This window comes from Megalopta genalis, chromosome 2, assembly GCF_051020955.1.
Source record: "Megalopta genalis isolate 19385.01 chromosome 2, iyMegGena1_principal, whole genome shotgun sequence".
Taxonomy (NCBI): domain Eukaryota; kingdom Metazoa; phylum Arthropoda; class Insecta; order Hymenoptera; family Halictidae; genus Megalopta; species Megalopta genalis.
The window spans coordinates 40,696,094-40,714,891 of record NC_135014.1 but is presented as its reverse complement, the minus strand read 5'-3'; the positions used below and the strand labels follow the sequence as shown (position 1 = coordinate 40,714,891).

General features: G+C 34.5%; 1 protein-coding gene across 3 annotated transcripts in view; it reads right to left on the bottom strand.

Moving 5' to 3' along the window:
* Positions 1-18,798, bottom strand: part of LOC117219489 (CCR4-NOT transcription complex subunit 6-like) — an 816,126-nt gene that overhangs the window by 229,961 nt on the left and 567,367 nt on the right. The gene's annotated exons all lie outside the window — the stretch shown is intronic.

Genomic DNA, 18,798 nt, shown 5'->3' with positions numbered 1-18,798 from the left:
TGTCCGAAATGATTGGCAGATACGACCATTGGAATCAGCAAATCATCGGATTATCGAACACTTGCTTGCCTCACAGCAATTATTCTACGTGCGTTTCAGAGATAATAGTGCAGTTACACTAAATAATATAACAATATCGTTGTATTACATGTTTCTACTAGAGATAACGTAAAGGAGCTCATCTGGAGGTAGCCACTTGTGATTCTATGTATAAACAATATGTTCTGCCATCCTTAGTTAAAATGTTTCATCATCCACTAATTTGCCACATTCCAGAATATTTATAAATATTTGGAACATCGCGCGCCTTTCACTCTTTTCAGCAAAGTTAGATTATTCTGTATACGTCATAGAGTTCTAAATGTCCCATTTATTATTATGCCATTTATTTGGTTCCACTTATTTGAAAATTGATTCTATTAATTTGAAGCGTTATTTTTTGGACGATCGGAAACATTAGATAGAACAATTTAATTAAGGAAGGCAGTATTGCACACAATTTGAATGAGATTATTAGCGCTCGTGTAAATTGAGTCTGCATTAGAGTAATTTTTAAACGGAAGTCTGGCTACATTGATTATTTATTTAGTGATATTTATGAACTACGAACATGAACTGTAGACAGCACTATTTGTCACATGAATATTAAATATATTGTTTTTGTTATGGCTTAAATAATTCAGTACATATTTTTAATAATTAATTTAGTGCAACTGAAGGAGATATTGTGTGATCGTCTTTAGATGGAACACTTTGTCTATAAATATAAATATATACAGTATAGCGATACGAATAAGATGGCCATTATTTTTTATAGATGAAATAATATCCTTTTATTTACGTATTTTAGAGCATAGATAGAATATATAATATTTTTAATATATGCCTCAGTTAATTGTGAAAAACGATTTTCAATTAAAATATTAGAAATTTCATTCTATAATATTAAAAATAATTGATTGTAATGATGGAATAAAAGTTTCCATTAGGTACAATTGAGGGAACAAAAATGAAAATTATCAACGATTTGATCCAAAATATAGTGAATTTTTTAACACAAGTCCGACTTATCTTATAAGCAGCCTAGGGATTTTATGCACTTATAATAAAATTTGTAAACTTGCAATTTAAAATATTAAAAACATATTTACTATTAAATGCACAAGATATGAGTTGAGGCTATGAGTTTAAAATGTTAGATCGATGTGAATATCGTCATGTGTTCACGATATCGTTCTTCGTTGTTTGTCGATATATTGATAGCTTCTTGGATTTTCGTGCGTGCAATGTGATCGCATTTATGTTTTCCGTTTATGTAATTTATATTGTTTTGTATCAGTTAATTTGTTGAAATAAAGTTTTTTTTCTCTCTCTCTCTCTCTCTCTCTCTCTCTCTCTCTGTGTGTGTGTGTGTGTGTGTGTGTGTGTGTGTGTGTGTGTGTGTGTGTGTGTGTGTTTAAAGTACGGCACATATTAATTTCTATCATAAAATAAATGCATTTAGTTTTTCATGTTTTTTTTCATAGCGTTATACTATATGTATGTGTCATGTTTCTGAAATATTCGGAACACGTTAATGCAAATATTGCGATACAGATATATGTAAAATATGTCGAAGCTTCAAATAAAAGGTAATAAATTTGAAATATGAGCTGTGAGGTAAATTAATACGCTGAATCGTGTTCGCTACGAATATCCACCGTTTCCACACCCGCTCATTTCGTTCAAATATTTTTTTACCCATTAAACAGAATCCAGACGAAAATTGAATGGCTATAAATACTAGCTTTTCGGTGTCACTTATTCGTTCTATTAATCGAAGAAATGACAGTCATGGCTGTTGTAAAATTATTATATCGAATAGATCAACTTTTCAGGCTAGATTTGCATTTTATTGTTTTTATTGATCATACCTGTATCCAGTTTCATTCACCAAGTTCCTCTAATATTAATCTAAAATATCTGAAACTTACGAACCAATTCACAACAATTTTTATTGTAATAGTATGCTGAATATACATCATGACGAAAAATGTGGCAATTTCTCTATGACGAATATACTCGTGATACAAAATTAAATGATTCAAGTGACTTTTACGTTGGACACTTCATACGCAATAATGTAAACACTTTGGTGCGTTACTATTACTCTTCTATGACGAATATACTCGTCATACAGCTAATCGATTTAAAGTTACTATAAACGGTCGAACATTTTTTTTGCAACAACCAGACCAAAGGTAAAAATGTGTTCATGATTCTCATTGATTGTCTTCGTTAAATCTGACGTAAAAAGTCGGTCATTTTATATGTAACAACAAATGGAGAGATAAACTTTGATAGTCGTCGAGGTGTGCGTGATCTTCGATTGCCTGATGTTACGGCAATTCCTTTTATGGTCAATAAAAACGTCATAGAGTTAATTAGATAGCTGTTCTAATCTCTTGGATTGGGTGTAAATTACTCTAATTAATTTTATCGCATACGTTTAATTTTCTTCACATTTTGTTGAAATACATCACTTTTTAAAGATCCATGATTTAACAAAGAATATATATAAGTATATATATAAGTATATGTATATCCTTCCTAACCAGTTAGCTGTTTTTGACGAGTATATTCGTCATGAAGAAATGGTTAACCAGTCAATTGTTGCGACCTCTTTGTGTCGCAAAAAAATAAGTGATGTAGCAATTACTAACACTATAACTGACTTCGTATAACTGAAGCAAACAATATTATATACAGTTTTTCTCATAATAATTATTTATTCTTTTCTATTTGTTTGTTTTGTTCCGTCCCGACCTACAAATATTTAAAACATCTTAAAATGTATGAATATATTTGTGTTTTCGCTAAAATTACAATTTGGACAGTAAATTGTAACTAGTTTTTACGAATGGCGAGTATACTCGTCGTAACACTAAATATCGTCATTTCTTCGTCATTGCCGAGTATACTCGTCAAAAACAGTTAACACTTTATCGACCGCTAGCCTATTTATCGGCTTTTCGATTGCCAATGTTTATCGATCGCTAGCCTATTAATCGGCTTTTCGATTGCCAATGCTTATCGACCGATAGCCTATTTTAGCTATCGACGGTTTTCGCTTCTTTACTGTTTTGTTAGTAGCTGACCTCCTGTATGCTGACCTCCCCATATCCTTATGAATTATAATTATAATAATAATTATTATTTATTATTATTTTTAAAGGAATAAGCACAACACAATGAATAGCGAAAATTTAGCCGGTACTGGGAGCAAATGCGCGCGCGACTAAGCCAGTCCTTACTGAGTGGCAGCCTCAACCACGACCGGACGATAAAGTGTTAACTGGTTACACAGATTAAAATTGCCGTAACAAGATCGTTTGTTTCATCTGCAAAAACTAGTCAACAGTTAAAAATGTGAAACTCTTTGAAATGAGCATAGTTCTCGTTTGATTGCCGTTGTTACCATTTCTCTACGACGAATGTACTCGTCGCACAGCTAAATGGACTAAAGCTGCCGTAACAAAATCGTTCACATTCATTGTTCACTATCGATCGGTTTTCCATTTTTTTTAAATTTCAGGGTATAGGTATATACCTATATCAATATTGATGTCTTTCAAAAATAGGATTAGATTCTTTACATCATCATTTAAGTTCATTACATCATTCATGTTATTCTTAACTTTGTATTCGTCTATGCTATGTTGGAAGTCATTGCATTCAAAACTAATGTGTATTATACGGTGAATTCTCCACAATTGTCCGTCAGCTTGTAAACGAAAATGGACCATTTGGGAAGACGAGATACGATTATTCGAGGCGGCTCGTTTTTATAGTCGCCGATTGTTGACAACTAAGAACGAGCCCCGAGACTCGAATAATCGGTCTCCTTTCCCAAATTGTCCATTTTCGTTTGCAAGCTGAAGGACAATTGGAGAGAATTTACTGCACCGTGGTTTCCGTTACAGTTCGTCATTTCATCTGTAACGACCAGCCGGGAGGTCAAAATATGAAACTCGTTCAGACATGCGTGATCCTCGGTCGGCTATCGTTGCCACCATTTCTCTGCGTCGACTACACTCGTCGCACAGCAAGAAAGTTTCGAAGTTACGGCAAAAAATCAAACGTTTCGTGCGTGAACAGAGAACGAATCGAGTGGCTAAAGATTTGCTGCTCGTTGAGCCGTGAATGATCCTGGATTGACTGTCGCGTGTCCTGGTCGCCGTTGGCAACGACCGTTTAGTGTCGTGCTGCCGTTAAGAATTCGGTGTAGGTATATACACCGGTGGTATCGGAAGCGGCGAATACCGGTGGTCGATCTAACAAGGATAACGGTTACATTCGGCGAATAAATCGGCCGTGTTACGGAGCGAATCCTTTCGCTAATGCAGACAAGGGGGAAGCACGTGCCGGCGGCGATGCAGTTAGTGGACCGTATAAAGTGTCGGCGAACAGAGCGGGAAAATTTGAATCACAGATAAGGCTTTTAATGTCGTGTTAAACACCGCCCACAGTCACTCCGCGTTCTGTTGAGTGGTTTGCGCGATGCTGATGAAGGTAATCGGTTTGTCTAAGCCTTTCAGCTGAGGAGCTTTATTTATATATATATATATATATATATATATGTATATATATATATTATATATATGTGTATATGTATATATGTGTATGTATATGTATATGTATGTATGTATATCCCTACGACCGTGGTAATTAATCCTCGAGAAGATATTGCCTGCGTTTAATTCACGCTCAAGAATTGCAGTATTACCGGGGCTAATATTGTAATTAGATTTCCACTAGACGATTAATAATTAATATGTTAATACGCGATCAATTTAACGGGCGATACGCGATGCGTTGCTCGGTTTTAAGAAACGGCTAATTATTTATGCACCACCGGCTCAATTATCTGTCTAACGGCTCGTAATCCCTCGCATTTCGAGAGATAACAGACACGCTCTCCGGCACGTTCACTGGCCACGTTGATGCCCATAAAAATTCCACGGAATCGTAGTAATTTGTTTAATTACGTTAAAGAGCATACGCCGATATTGGATGGTCGGGAGTCGATTTGCTTTGATGCGGTTTCGCGCATCTATTACCACTTTTTACTGTTAATCGTGGATACGTTTACGCGTTGTTTAGAATGTAATCGTCGCCTGAAAGTAGTTTCGGGACCAATTGTCTGAGAGCGGAGTGCTTTCACGTTTAATTAGATGGTGGAATTCATCGCGCGAATTCAGACAAAAATTGTGGAAGTTGCACGGTGAGCGATTCTTCTGGCGAATGATATGATCGGTCAAATAATTAGTAAATCATTTTATAAAGATTCGATAGTGACGTCAGAGTTCCAATCCGTGGAAATATGATGCACAACCCGTTCAGCTTTCAGTCAACTTAAAGATTCGTCAGCCAAAAGATTACTCATCGTAAAAAAAAAACGAAAAACATGCTACTGGACCTTGTTAACAATAGAACAATCGAGTCTTGAACGTGACTAGTATACATTATTTCATAACAATGAGAAGTCTCGATTTGTTTAAATAACGTACGATTTCTATTAAGGAATAATTCCTTATTCGAAGAAATAGTTCGAATAGCATTAATCTTCGAAGAATTATTCTACATTCAAATAAACAGTTCTAATAAATAATTCATCATTCGAATAAATAGATAGAATAAACGACGGATAATGGATAATCGTAATTCGATGAAAATATTCGACTGAAAAGAACAATTCATTCGGATAATTACTTCAGATGAATATTTATTCGTTTAAGGCTCGATAGTTTCAGCGTTGAGATCGTTCGATATCGCGTCTGATCCGTTAATTCCCACAATCGTCTAATTACTCGGAAGAGGTGCACAGGTGGAAAATCGTGGTTAGGACACGACGGAGAGGCTACAAAGAATCATTACAGGAGATATCGTACGGAGTCATCGTCGAATGGTCCTGAATGATTCATATCGTTAGACGGATCGCATCCCGCAGCAGCTCGTATGACAGGGATTACGAGCTGGTCGGAGGTTCGTCTTACAATGGTAACAATAGGAATCATTAACAGGCATTGTACAGATCAAGAATCGTGGATCACGGGATTGACACTCGAGCGCCATAGGGACGGAGCTTAAAGTCCGCGTGCTCGTTCAAAGTGAATCTCTTTTTGTCTCCGGAGCAGAGCGAGAAGACAAGTGCGCGGTCGAGTGCATGGCGCTAATTATTTGACTCGATGCTTGTTAAAGCTAATGGTCGCGATGTAATGGCGCTGCCGCGACGACGCTGCGCCACATTTCGTCTTAGCATTCGTTTCGAGATGGTAACGCACGCCTCGGGGAGAACGGGAACATAACGGCTCCGTGTAATTAAGTCGACCGGCCTACGAAACAATTCTAAAATCCAACGATTAATTGGAAAACTCGTAGAAATCACCACAAGCCTACATACAGGCTGGGACTTCCTTTGTTCCGAGGGCTCGGCTCCTTCGATTGTCAAACTAATTGCTCCGCCCAAATCCATTTCATTTTCATTACCGTGAGATCTCGACGGTCTCGAAGGCGCACGCGTGTTTAACGGGCGCAGTTTAATTCAACCAGTCAGCTGTTTTTGACGGGCACGCTAGTCAGAAAGGAATGGCAATATTTTGTGTTACGACGAGTACACTCGTCGCGCCTAAAAATGCAATTTTCTAAAGAACTACAGTGAATTCTTTCTAATTGACGCTCGGGTTGTACAGAAAAAAATGAACAATTTGGGAAGGAGAGATACGATTACTAGAGAGCCTTGTAGCCCGTTTTTATAGTTGCTGACAATCGGTAACTGCACAGTCTGTAAATGTCCAAGTAAATATCTCGTAAATGGTTGGAGGTACAAACATGTCAAGGTTTTAAGTGGCTTTAATAATTAAGGCCTTTATTTAAGCCATAAGGTAGGCGTAAATTATATTTTTTATTTGTCAACTTTCCGAGTTATGAGGGTCAACTTCGTTTTCTTATATGGATACAGATAATTGCTTTTGCATATTTATGTCCATTATCTTCTAAACGATGCATAATAGGAGTTTTTAACAAGATATCTTTTTGACTGCAAATTACTTCTAATGACTAAATATGCAAAACAAATTGTATGTATCCATTTAGAAAATAACTAAGTTCTCCTCAATAACTCGGAGAGGTCACAATTAAAAAAAAAAATTTACATTCGCCTTATAGCTGGCTGAAAGCAGTGTACATTACTTCTATTAAATTTTTTTGTACCATCTATGAGACATCTGCATGAACATTCGTAGATTTTAAAATGAACAAAAAAAAATTGCTCTTTTATAAAAAATGATTGAATAATTCCTTGAACCAAGCATACAATGTAATAAAAATGGCGAAAGGTTTAAATAAATAGTCTTTTCACAGACATAAATAAACGAACGTTAGTTGCTTTTAGGACTCGGTGGATTTAGGCATATTTTGCAGTCGAAATGTCAGTGTAAAAATCAAGTTGAAGTTTTTACATTGTAGAACGATTAATAATTTATGTTTAATTTATGGAATTCTAATGACGTTTCCTGTTGAATGTTAGTATTTTGCATTTTAAGATAATTAATATTTGAGACATATTCATTTTAGTCAAATACTGTTTGTATAAATACGGTTTGTTCGATTCCATTTCAGATTTTCTTTTTAAGATCAACCTTTATTAATGATCATTTTTTAATGACTACACTGTGGATCTTTATGCAATATAAAAACTGTCTACCTAAATTGCAACGAACTAAAGTAAAATTCTAGTTAGTTATCTTTCGTAATATGTCTAACAGGTTGAAAATAATGTAACAGCATTCTTAAAGTCTTATAATCTTTCCACTGTTTTGTGTAATAAATGCATAAAATCCGCAATCTACTAATAACTGTTTCTAGCAAATATCATTTTTGGTGATGTTATAATTTAGGATATTTAAGACGGATGTACAATAGATTTTGCGGTTTCTGTTACGAAAAATCAGCTGACAGATGAAGAAGTGACATAATAACGAAGTAGCCAATAGTAAAGATTCAAAATAGAAAAAGAAAGGAAGATTTTGTTCTGTATATAGTGGAGCAGTAATATTAAATAACAATGACACTGGTTAGTAGTCCCATTTAGTTTCAATAACTATGTTCCGAAGGAATTACTATACTCGGAAATTTACAATTTACATACCGACTATTTTCACATATTATATTCATTTTCCTTGTAGGGAAAAGTATAATAACGGTATAATCAGTTTGCATTTATTTATAACAATCTAAAGAACATAGACACTCAGTTTTCAAAAGCAAAAGAACTTTCAAGTAAAGCTAATAGCGTATTCATGCCATAGTAATCCACTGAAACATCATAATTTTATGGGTCTATTGAATCTACATATTGATTATAGTGTTACTTGATTCTACTGGTGTGTGCATGAATTGAATCTATCCAATGATTATAGTGTCACTCGATACTATCCATTTATCAATATTCTTGATCAATCAATTGATTATAGTATAAAATATGTATAAATAAACCACAGAAACCTTAAATGTTATGTTTCCGTGGAAAACACATTCGACGGACATGCTTCGTACAGTTTAAAAGTATTTAATCGAGATTGCCGACGTTCTTCAGCAAGATCATCAACGCCAATTTTCCGTTCGAATCGCAGAGAGTGCAAGAATGTAATTAGGCAGCAATTTGTTCGATTTACTGAAATGTTTTTTGTGATTTCGTCACTCGAAACGCCGGATGAACGCGGAAGCCAACGACCCGAGATGCCGTCAATAACTGTTACATACATTATAGGAGATCTAAGATCTATCATTTTGTGGATATAAAGGGGTTTATTAACTTATGCGCTTCCTAGAAACTCGCCTTTTTCTAGTCGCATCTTTTTGCTGCCGATCCTGGAGGATCTTCTCCGCTCTCATTAACTCGTGCTACAATCTCCGATGTCGTCACACGTCTGACTCGTTCCATTTTTGTTGTTGTTCGGGATTTTGCTCAGATCGGTAACTGTACAATGCACGGTGGATTTCGAAAAGGCCACGTTGGCCGTTCTTTAGCGTTTCAATTTCGGATTTTTCAATAATGAATAGCGGAAATTTTATTGAGCGCACAAAACATTTTTCAGACGCCCCTGGGAACGGTGTAACGGCCAAGAAAACAGGGTCGGTCTCTCAATTTACAAACGCGGAACACGCTCATCCGGCACGCAATTTCTCTTTGAAAATTGAATCACGTGATAAGCTCGATTTTTTAACGAACAGCGATATTTCGAAAGCATCGATGCGAAATGGTCTCTGTGAGGCATCAAAAGGACTTGCTCAAAGACAGTGTTAGGCATTATGTATTCGCATTGTTTCGAATTTGTCTACTTCTTTTTAGTGCAATATTTTATTCGAATAACGATTACTTATTGTTCATGATAAATTATTCTATCTATTTATTCGGATTATTCTATATTCGAATGCAGACTGTAAAATTATTCGGACAATAACGCGAATAATTGTTGACTGTTTTCGTTTTTACAATTTTATAAGAATATAGTCGTATGAATACATTCAGGAACAGTTCATCTATCCAAAAATAACAAACATTCCGATGCAACATTTGAAAAAAGGGTATGGAAGAAATTAGTTAATAAACTACGAAAAAGGCACTTTACATTCTATCATTTTTATTCCAATCGATTATTTTTCGTAGGAATTTCAGTACGAATAAATTTTTATTTCAATGAATTTTTGTTCGAGAAAATCTTATTCGAATAAAATCTTGTTCGGCTAAATTTGTATCCAGATAAATTTCTATTCAATTGAATAGTTAATTTCATAGCGTCGAATCAAATTTTATTCGCTAGTTTTCATCTCTTATTCGTTATCCGAATAAAATTGTGGCAAACTCTGCTCTAGAAGCAATTATTCATTATTTAGTGGTAGCTCGGCATTTTTCAATTGTTAAGGCGAAAAGATCGAATAAATGGACGGAGCATGAATTGACAAATCGAAGTAAGCTACACTGATAGAACGCGTGTTCACCGTTATTAATCCGATGCAATCGAGATCGATACCTTGATCGAATTATTACTTGCGATGAGAAGTGGGTTCTCGATGATAATTGAACTCTCGGATGCGAGAACGGCCAGAGGGCACTTGAGCCCTTCTTGCGTAAAATGTATAAATCGATTTTTCATTCCATTCTAAATATATCCTGCAAATTTTATTGCGACATCTCTAAAGTTGGCGAAGCTACCGCAAACTTTTGCATGGACGTGCGACGTTCGCGAATAAGGTTGACCGTCATGTCTCATAGCGCTGCGTCTGACAAACGCGTGTCTTTGGTAACGGACGATCTCTTTGATCAAGTAAACTTCTTCTGGTATTGTTTTTTATGCATTTTTAAACGAAAATTGGTGCTAAAAATCGGAAAAATGGTATCTTCTAGCTCAGACTACGACAGTGAACCAACTCCACGAGAATCTACAAACCCTAGTCCAGAAAAACTTCGTCAGTAGGATACTTGCAGAAACGTAATTATAGTAAAAGACGGAGAACTCAAGTGGTGTCGTATGAAAATACACGTCGATCGATCGTGAATAAGAAGATTTTTAATCCAGTCCTTACATGTTGTCACTAATATCCATTCTACAAACCAGAAAGAACTGTATGTTAATTTTTATGAGCAGCAAAATAAATCGCTTCGGGACTTTTCTTTATCAGGATGCATGGTGTGAAAAGAAATAAAGTCTAGAAATATTAACCCAAAGAAGAAGCCGTATGAAAATCTGTGGAAATATTCTGTCACATGTAATGGGTCCTAGATTCGTTGTTTGTCGAATATTTTTGCTTCAGCTTTATCAAATATCTGTATAAGGACTTCACATTATTCAAGTAGAAATGATCGCAACTTTGGATTATATTTTTAAAAAACTGAAAAAGTTGTGCAGTGCTACAGGATCAGATTATGTAAAAATAATAACGAAAAAAGGAGAAGTTATTCGAGGAAAGGTCATTGTAAAAGCACGAGGTAGATCTTTAACTCCTTTTTATCAGAAGAAACCTACAGCGAAGGGCAAACGCTTTATGACACGGAAATATTGCCATATAAAAGACTCAACTTGCGGTAGTATTCTTACTCGTTCATCCTATAGTGCAAGTTATGAACAACTTTCATTGTTTTCACGGTGCACTATACTGTATATGTAATATGTATTTCCAACTGATTTCGCAATGCGGATTCCAAACGTGCTAAAAAAGTCATGAAATTAGGAAAGCTAGAAGACGTTAGAAGTTCGTATGATTTTTTGAATAAAGAAGAGGTAAATTGGTTCGAGGAGCCATTTAACAACAATTTATCAAGAGATCTATAGACTTTGATTCTATCTTCGATGAATCAAGTGACGTTGAAAATATGGATGAAGACGAATAAATTGAAGCGGATAACCGGTACTTTTCCATTTTCATGTTACAAAATTATAAGTTTTTTAATATTGAACGCGTACATATTCTCAAATATTATATAAAAACCCTAAACAATAAAGAATAATGTAATAATAAATATCATTTTTCATCACATTTTTGTAATTTATGCAAGAAGGGTGCGAAGTTATTATAATCAATAATTGTCATATAAAATTCATTTATTTCGCAACTCACGTTATACTAATGAAATGAAAAGGACTACGTAAAGCTACGTGTAAGAAATTGTTGTCTTCACAATGTTTCTCGAGACTCTTTTCTCACTTTTCTCATTCAGGCCATTTTTGTATCTAACAGTTCAATTGCAAGCGATCTCTTGCGATGACTCGATAAACATAAACTTCCTGGATCTAATTCGAAACAACCTTTTATTTACCTTTTCGGTGGAACGTGATTGAAATGATTCATCGCTTGTTTTTGCACGTTAGTGAAGATGAAATGCAATGGCCCATGAAATGTATCGTGCGCGCCGATGAAATGTATTCAATTTAAATTCCTTGATAGAGCACTGTTCTCAGATCAGAACGTTTGCATAGAAAGTTTACATAAATGAATAACAACAAACGCTTTCACGGGCCACTGCATATTGCCTATGCGTTGCACAAGTGCACGAAAAAGATGAAAATTCTACGCTTGAAACTCATTGATCGTAACGAACCAATTAACCACCATAATCACGTAATTAGATATGCTAATCAAATTCAATGAACGGGATTAGAAAATTTTGCAACATTCTTGCTGCGCACCATGAGTCGCGAAAATAATCGAAAATAATAAATGATTTATGAAAGTGCATGATGACGTTAATCAACTTTGTACGCCATGTCATTCTAAACATTTTAAAGTTGTCTACGTGGTTTTAGTAACGTCGTGTATTATTATTTGCATCGAATTTTAACCTCTGCTATAAATATTGTTATTTCGTTATGTCAAGGTTATGTCAAGGTTAAATATTGTTATTTCGTTATGTCAAGGTTATGTCAAGGTTAAATATTGTTATTTCGTTATGTCAAGGTTATGTCAAGGTTAAATATTGTTATTTCGTTATGTCAAGGTTATGTCAAGGTTAAATATTGTTATTTCGTTATGTCAAGGTTATGTCAAGGTTAAATATTGTTATTTCGTTATGTCAAGGTTATGTCAAGGTTAAATATTGTTATTTCGTTATGTCAAGGTTATGTCAAGGTTAAATATTGTTATTTCGTTATCTAGTTCGTGAGAATTCACTGAATTTTTTACATATTTCATTAAAGTTTATAACAAAGAAATTATTGCGTCTATGGAAGGAGTACCTTAAAATTCTATAATCCGAATACTCTTATATAGGTATATACAATTTATATACGCTCGAGTCGGAAAGTATGTTAACACCTTTTCAAACGTAATAAGTATTTTAAAATCGATTCCAATCACTTGAATTTTTTCGAGATGTTAGATCAACTAGTTTTCTAGAAAATGAGTACACAAAAATTTGATTGGATCGCAATCGGTTGGGATGATCAAAAAATTTTCATCGAGATCGATTGCTAAAATCGGAATACTACAACCTTGAAATGACCTTGAATTCACAGGGAGCCTTAGCGATACTACAGAAGAAGGAAATAAGATACAGTATCAATGACACCAATTATAATATCAGTTACGGATATTGCAGCGGACACATTCGTCAAGGCAGTTACTTGATCGAGCATCACATGGGCACACAAAAGCAGCAACACTCTGCGCAACGAGAGTAATCAGCAAGCATCTAGAAAACTGGTGGGAAAATCTCTGCACGGTAATTGAAAATAACGGGATTGATAATAAATCGTGTTTATTGCAAACGGAATCAGTAACAGGCAAAAGTAATATGCTTGCAACTAATGTGTAAGATAATGAATATCGCGATGGATTAAATGAATAGGTACGTTGGAAATCTAATTCTGTTAGAAGAGCCGGTTAATTAAACTCGTAACTAGCTCGTTCATTTAAACAATTCGGATGAAAGTGACAATTTCGCATTGGAAACTTTGCGGACAGCTTTCTGGTGGAACAATCGTTTTGTTTTGTGTTAAGATTCATTTAATTGTTTCGTTCATTAAAAACGAAGGAATATTTAAGGCTTCGCAGATATAACTGCATAAACAATAATTGTAACGTACTATTATTGGCGTGTAGGATCAACAGTATGTATTAACACTTTTCTTAACAATTTTATTACGTTGATAGTAATATAATATTTTAAAATTGTTCGACTGTTTTTGCTCTTTTATATTTAATATCTTTATTCTCTATTCAAAATAAAAGTTGTTTCCACCAAATGCAAAATACAGGAACCACGCAGACATTAATTACTGCTTTTTAACAATTTTATTTAGTTGACAATGATACAATAATATTTTTAAATTGCCCAATTGTTTTTGCTATTTTACATTTGGTTTAGTCATACTTTACATAAATGTAAAACAGATAGTTACGCAAACTTTCTGTGTAAGTTTCTATGCATTTCTATGCAAACCGACAGTTGTCTTGATTATTTCCAAGATGCAGGAACTAGACAGACATTTATGACTATTCAAACTATTTTATATATATTTTCAAACTATTTAACCGTTTCCATTTCCCATTTCCGTTTTATTTTTATTTTGCATTTGATTTACGAAATTTTATTACAAATACATAAAAGATAGTTATGACGTACTATTATAGCGGTGTGTGTCAATTGTCTATAGATTGAGTGCATTATACGTAAAAGTAAGATTGGTTGAAAATCAACCGCGACCAGCATTGCGAAGATCGATTTTCATGCCGCTTTAGTGTCCTCGTGTTTATGCAGACCGATGGTGAATGGTATTTTCATCATTCAATATTAACTACATATGACTGAGCGAGATAAGATCGTACACCGGGAGGGATTGTAATATATTTGAAATATTGCTAGGGTGGTAAAGTTTTGATGGGTTTCGCAGTGAACGAACTGTGTCGGCTAACTAAATATCATATAAAAGTTATCGACGGCGAGACACACTTGATCGATCAATGTCGACATTAAAATGCATCCCCTCTCCTCTAAATTCATGAATTTGTGTCCATTGAATCGAGCACAATATTTCCACGGATAACCAGAATATATCCCGACGGTCGCGGCGGTCCGCTGTTAAATTCATATTCGGCTTTTTTTCGTGGTATGATTTTTACGCAGATCAAAGATCGATACACCAGCTTTTTTAGGACATATGAAAAATATTTTTTGCAGCGTTCATAGCAGCCACCCCTCTGGGAATTTCGTACATCATTATGACACGCAAGTCGAGCATGCCAATGTTGATTTTCAGTTATACAGGGTTATCCTTGCAACTGGGTCACTCTATTGCTCAGCTGCAAGCGAGGATGAAAAAATTACAAAAAAAATATTGTAATTTTTAATCCTCTATAGCTCGCTGTAACTTCGAAGTAACACGCTGATTTATGAACGATTTAACCATTTAGATGTTGCGACCACTTCGAAAAGTGTGTGCCTAAAATATAAGCGCAAAAAATGAAGAGATGCAGCAGTGACTTACGAGAAGCATAGTACTTTGTTCACACTACATACATATATATATATACATACATATACATAATTATGCACGCTTTTTTATTTGTTCGTTTTACTTCGTTTTGCCCTGCAAATATTCAAAACATCTTAGAATTTACGAATATATTTGAACTTCTACTACATTTGCAATTTTAAATTGCCATTTCTTCATGATGAGTATAGTCGTCGAAAACAGCTAAAGGGTTGAATGAAATGATTTCATTTTTAGTTAGAATGTCGTATTTTGTTCCATTGTTTCTTCTCCGTGATTAAAGAGATTGTGTATTGCAATTTGTAGATTTTACTGGAGACATCAGAGTGAATTCACCTCTTCAATATTAAACCTACTGAGAACTAAAAGTGACTGATGTATGATGTTACATAAGAATCTGAAAACTGAATTTAATTACACTTTATATTATAATGTACGATTGACTTAAGAAATTTATTTAAACATTTTCTAGGAAAGTGTAACTTATAATTCTAACAATTTTAAAGTGAAAATAGTGAAACCAGTCATTTTGACCGACATGATTGGTTTAACGTTAAAAATTATAAATTTGTTGTTAATATAAATTTATAAATATGTAAATAAATGTATATAAATATATAAATAAATATAATTAATAGAAATATGATATAAGTCTATGGCTTGCATCTGTTCATTCCATGGTTTCAAGTTACAGCAATTATTTTAAATTCGTATAACAATCTCTCGGTCTATTAAATGGCTTCATGATGTGAAAAACAATTGCTCTTTTTTCACATACAACCATATAATTCGAATACTCGATAGTTTGGAAATACTTTACGCAAAAATAATTCAAACGCGGATACTTAAAAACGCAAGTTATTGGCTGATTATAAAATATTACTTATTTTTTATTTGTTTCCACGAACAGTTTTCCTTTTTATTATTTTAACATTGTCGTGTTATTTTTATAAGGACAGGTTAAAATAATCTAATATAGTTATCACGTTCACGTATCTACGAAAATATGAATAAAAACTGAATTTTTAATGACTCGTATAACTTTATCGTGCTGCTCCTATAAAAAGAAAGTTGGTCACATTGTTTCAGCAACAAGGCGGATTAATGAGAGATTAACGAGAGATTAAGAGTTCCTGAGTACTTCAATCGAAAGTCCCTCTTGTTTTAACTTGAAGCCTCTAGCAAGCTGATGCTAGAAGAAAATATCATTTTAATAATCAGAAGTGCGTTATCTTTAAGACCTTATTAACGGGAGACACCAAATGTTACAAACTTACATAATAACAGAAATAAAGTGACATAATTAAATCTTTTCCCAAGTTTCATCTGTAGCTACTTATTGTAAATATTCGATTTCGTGATAAGAAATGTTGTACAAAAAGGAATTCTTTAGAATGAAAAAGATAAATAAAATTCTGAAAATCTCGTAACTTGTTGACAAATCATTTTTTGTTCAAACATCGTCGCAATTACTTATTGTTTCAGCATTTCTTATTGAAACTCCAAGCAAAATTTTCTTATCATCAATGCAATTACTGTTATTAATTAAATAAGCAATGAGAAGAAAAACCATTAATTATCTCAAATGGATTCCGAATTCAGTATAAAACGTTTTTAATTGGGCTCGGATTACATAACTCCTGACGGGCAATATCAATGATAATTAATACCATTCAGTATTTACATATATTTAAATTAGTAACGTTTAATTTATACGTATATTTAAATTAATAAAATTTAATGTTTACGAATATTCAAATGTAACTTTTACATTTACATACATTTAATTGTAACTTTTACATTTATACATATTTAAATCGTACATTTTTTATTTTACATATATTTAAATCACACATTTTTTATTTTACATATATTTAAATCATATATCTTTTTTATAATTTAAATTATCAATGAAAAGATCGAATTTATCGATCGAATCGCGAGAGGAGTTCGGAGGCCAGAAGTTTGTTCCGAAGACGGTGCGAACGATTTTGCGAAGCGTTTAACGCGCAGACGATAAAGCGACAGGGTGTTAATTTAGCCGGGTCAGGAAGCACTAAGGCTAGCTAGTTGTTCTCTCAAAGCATGCTGCTCGCGATAAGCCGGTGCAGGAACTGCGTTTAGATACGCGAAAAAGCTTTCTGCCGGTGATATCTAGACAGCCTAGAACGTTTACGCGTGCACACTGATTGCAAGCACGACAATAATCTGACTGTGTTTCGGTTCTCCAGGGACACGTCGAGATTTATGTAGCGGAAATGATTCCGCCACAGTAAATTTGCATTACAACTATGCCACCGAGGCGCTCTGTTTTATTTGCGCTTTAACACGTCGCTATCGTTACTTCGGAAAGAAACCATACAAACAGCAGTGCCCTTGTTCTGTCTTCGCGCGCGTTCAGACAGGAAAATGTGTCGTTCAGAAACCTCCAATTTACTCGGTTTCGCCGAACAATGCTCGACAATCTTCGCCAAATCTTCATTTAACGCCACTTACAGGCTACTGTAAATTTTGCGCGCGTAATCGACGAGATTTAAACAAGTTTAACAAACGAACGTTCATCTCTCGTATTTATTTTCTCTTATCGGTTGAGCGGAAGCTTCTTTAAATTGGAATTTATTAAATTGAATTCGAACATAAGAAATTCTGTTCTAAATTATGAGCAGTCGTCGTGCTTCGAAATTGTTTATCATTTATCTGATGGAAATTTTTAATTCTCTAGAGGGAAGTATAACTATGTTCGATGCAAAGACGATCATAAAATCAACCGTAAATCGCATGTAAAATGAAAGAATCAATTTTCGGAATTAATTTGAAAGACATGGCAGAATGTTTAAGAAAAAGCAGTAGCTTTTTCAGGAAAGATCTGCTTTCTTTCTGTGTAACTAGCGAGGAAATGAACTGAAATAAGAGCTCGATGACCAAATGTGAAATCCTATTAAGCACTGACGTAAAAATTGAAGATAGTTAATAATCTCTAACGCGAGTTTCCAGTAACGCTTGAAAATGAAACAAGCATCGGTGCAGTAACATGCTCCTTATTGATAAATCAAAACAATTAACTGGTGCATTTCTTATGCAAAATTATCGGACTGCACTTAACGAGATTTCGACTAATGTCGATTGCAGTACGCGTATAAACGAATCAATTTAATTAAGAATTTCCCACGCAGACACTTTTATGTTCGTAATAACAGTAAAACATGAAATCCGATATGAATTGCACCGACCGATCCGGTAGCGAAATGCCACTGTTTACGTACTCGGAAGTAATTATTCCATTAAGTAGAAGTAATCAAGAAAATCATTTTCTCGAATGATAAACCAACACAATTGTAAACGAGGCCCCAGTGTCTTGAAACATGGCGAACAGCCCCGCTGATATCATGTTTCGCTCATTTTGCTTAAAGTTATGTTAACATTACTTTACAATCTCGAATCTATATAGTCCCAGCATGCTAGGAGATCGTTGATATCACTTGCATTCATTCTACTCTATCAAGTGACCTTGATCTCTACCCGAGTGGCGACGTGGTCTAGCGTCTAGCGTCGGTCTATCTTGTTCTTGTAATAATAAATTGGTCTCCTTGATCATTCATGAGCCCACACACGATCAGCATCATTCGCATTACATATCCACCAAGCTGCATAATAATTTCAATTCCTATTTGCACTGGAATTGCTTTCGTTAACCCTTGTGCCAACGACCGTATACTCCGCTACTCTTTCGGACTGGCGATTATGGTTCGCTTGAAGAATCACAGAATCT